This window comes from Tetrao urogallus (genome assembly GCF_951394365.1).
Source record: "Tetrao urogallus genome assembly, chromosome: 4".
Classification (NCBI taxonomy): Eukaryota; Metazoa; Chordata; class Aves; order Galliformes; family Phasianidae; genus Tetrao; species Tetrao urogallus.
In genome coordinates, this window is record NC_136817.1 from 70,129,056 (window position 1) to 70,132,540 (window position 3,485).

Genomic DNA, 3,485 nt, shown 5'->3' on the forward strand with positions numbered 1-3,485 from the left:
CAGCACCCTGAATCGGGCCAGGCTTCCAGGTGCGGTAAGTGGGCAAAAATAAAAACCAACCCCTCACCCTCACCCTCTGTTTTGGTTTACCTTACCGAAACGAAACGCAGGTGTGATTTCTGGGAGGTGGGTGGTTTCCATACGGCCGTCCAGGTGGTGGCTCAGCCATTGGGATGCGGTGGTCCATAGCATCGGGGTGACAAAACGAGCACGAAAAGCGCTCGGAGCTCTCAATCAGAGGAGCGCAGCCCGCGAGATGTAGCGAGAACAGATCTGTCAGCAACAAGAAATCTGCATCTGCATTCACAGGGCTTGAAAAACGAAGCTGATCTGGGGGAAGATTTGGGTTCTTTGGGTGAATTTGATTATTTTTAAGCACGCACCAACGGGGTCGTGGTGTAACAATGGGATCGCTGCTCCGCGCACGGTGTAACAAATGGGATCGTTCTGAACGGGACGTGGAAATCAAAACTGTCATTTGTGTGTGTGTGTGTGTGTGCGTCCACTGTTCCTCCCAGTTCCCTTTTGGGTGGGTGAAATATAGGCAGAATATTCCGTCCGTGTTTCACCCTGTGCTGTAATATGGGCAGGAACGGTGGTTGTGTTAGAAAAAGGGATGGGATGTGAGAACGTGCTCCATAGAGAGGGAATAAAAGGCAATTTCAGAGGAATAAAAGTGACTTTGGGGATGAAATTCTCCCCCTGTCTGAGTGGCACAGCAGTCAGGGCTGCTGGAGGCAAAACCCCAAAGGTTGGGGAGGAAAATTCGCCGCTGTAGGGCTACAGGGTTGGGCCTGGGGGCAGGTTGCTTCTTGAGCTGCACAAGTTTGGGGTTTGTTTGGGTTTTTCTGCCGTGTGTGCATTTGTGCTTTTTCTTAGGGAAGGGGAGAAGAAGGGAAAGCGCACCACGTTACAAAATTTGGGCTTCAGGGTTTCGTTTTGCACAGAGGGAAGGGGGGAGGTGAGGGGTATTTTTGGAAGGAGGGCACTGGGAGTGGGGTGCGATGATTTGGAGAGCTGAACCCCCAGTGGGGAGAGTTGGGTGCGGTGATTGGGAGGGCCTAATCCCAATGGGGAGAGCGGGGTGCATTGATTTTGAGGGCTTAATCCCAATACTGGGAGTGGGGTGCAGTGATAGGGAAGGCCTAATCCCAATGGTGAGAGTGGGGGGCATTGATTGGGAGGGCCAAATCCCAGTGCTGGGAACGGGGTGCAGTGATTTTGAGGGCCGAATCCCGATGCTGGGAGTGATATGCAATGACTGGGAGGGCTTAACCCCAAAGGTAGGAGTAGGGTGCAGTGATTTTGAGGGCTGAACCCTAATGGTGGGAGAAGGGTGCTGCGATTTCAAGGGCTGAATCCCAGTGCTGGGAACGGGGCGTAGTGATCGGGTGCCTCAACCCCAACAGTGGGGGTGAGGTGCAGCCGTTTGCAAGGCCTAATCCCAACGGTGGAAACGGGATGCAGTGATTTGGAGGCCTCAACCCCAACATTGGGAATAGGGTGCAGTGACTTCGAGGGTTGAACCCCAGTGCTGGATGCAGGGTGTAGCAATTAGGAGCACCAAACCCCAAGGCTGCCGCTTGCTGTTGGCCTCAGCTGCATCCCAAAGCCACATTCCTCTACCCGCTGCCCTCTCCTCCCCATCAGCACTCATTCCCCAACGGTCTTTTCCATCTGTTCTGCTGTTCCACGGACTTTGGCCTACTGCTAAAGTTATGCAGATTATGGTAGAGGTGGGGAGAGGCAGAAGTTGTGCCCCAGAAACCTGCTGCCAGCTTTGGGAAGGGGGTTATATCCCCTTATTTCCAGGTAGGAGAACTACGAAAATAATAATAATAAAAAATAAGAAAATCAGAATAATAAATAGCAAGAATGTAAAGAATCCCACAGCTTTTTCCCTAAGTTTTTTTGTTTGTTTGTTTGTTTTTTTTCCCTTCAATTCCCACTGGAAGGAAAAGGATCTCATTAGGTGGAATTGAGGGCCCATTTCTGTCTCTCTCTGGGGGTCCCAGAGCAGCTCTGAGGGTCCATAGAAAAAGCAGAGGTCCTCCCCTCTATGTTGGGTGCTCCTATTGCTCAGCCCCACGGTTTGGGACCTTTCCCCCCCCCCCCCGTTTTTCGCTGTTTGGGGTCGGCATGGACTGGGATGGGGGATGCAGAAGGGGGGAGTTTGGGTAGAGGCTTTGGGGAAAGAGCCTTGAGCATTTAGAGGGGAGGCGAAAGAATTATCGGAGAAAACGCTTTGGGATCGGCACGATCGGTGGAGGGAGGAAAGGGGGGGGGTGTCCGGGTCGGACTCCACCTGCGTGCCTCCTCCTGCAGTGCCATCAGTGGCCACCGGGTGGGGCGACAGGGCAGAGAGTGAGAGCGGAGCGGGGGATGGAGGGGGGAGAGGAGTGGGGGGGGGGGGGAACAACCGGTAACAGTACGAGGCGGGGGGCTCTGCTGCTCCGGGATGCAGCGAGAGGGGTTGGGAGGGTAGAGGGGAAGGGGGGAGGTGGGGAGGGGAAGCTTCCTGCGTGGGGGGGGGGGGCATCAAGGTGTGAAGTGTATGGGGGAGTCCTGAGATGGGGTATGGAGGGATGAGGAGAGAGGGGGGGTCCCCGCAGTGGGATGCTGCGGTGTATGGCGGTGGGGTGTAATGGGGGGGAGGGGAGGGGGGGGGGGCTGCATGAGGGTGGGGGGGAGGGGAGGCACCGGCTCCCTGTGTTGGGATGTAGGGGAATGGATTGATGCGGTGTGGGGAGGGGGTTAGCAGCGTAGAGCGCACGGGAATGGGGGACCCCCCTTCTGATTCGCATAGGGGGATATGGGACTCCGTGCTCCCGGGGTGGGGGAGTGAGGAGGGGGGGGGGGGGCAAGAATGCAGGGAAGTGGTGGGGGACCAAGATTTGCAATAGGGCTGCAATGCCTGGCAGCTCCCCCGCCCCGGGGTCACCCCAAAGTATGGGACCCGACCTCAGCTCCCCCAGGCAGACAGTGTTGGAGAGGGGGAAGATGAAAGGGGGGGCCAGGGGGGAGAAATGGGGGGGTCCGCAGCACTCCGGGCACCAGACTGAAACCAGCTGGGGAGGCTGCAGGGGACGCGGGGAAGGGGCGGTTGGGGGGGTTGGGGGGGAATGGCGAAGGAGAAGGGGGGGGGAACTCAATGAACTTTTGTTTTTCCTGTAATGTGAAGCAAATGCTTTGCAAAAGTGCCTGTAAGCAGGCAGCCCGGATACCTGCCTCTGCCTTCGTCTCCATCGTTGGGCTTAGGGCGAGTTGAGGGGGGGAGGTCGAGGAGTGTTTGGAGGGGGGGTAGGGGGGGAGGTGGAATCACTGGCCCCTTTGTAAGGCGGGGGTTTGGGAACATCTCTTTAAAGTGAGGTGGGGATCCCCCAGTCCTTATCCCTGTGCTGAAAGGGGAGCAAAATTATTCCCCCTCTCCCCTAAGATATATAGGAGTGAGGTGAGGGATATTACAGACTCTCCCCCCCCCCCCC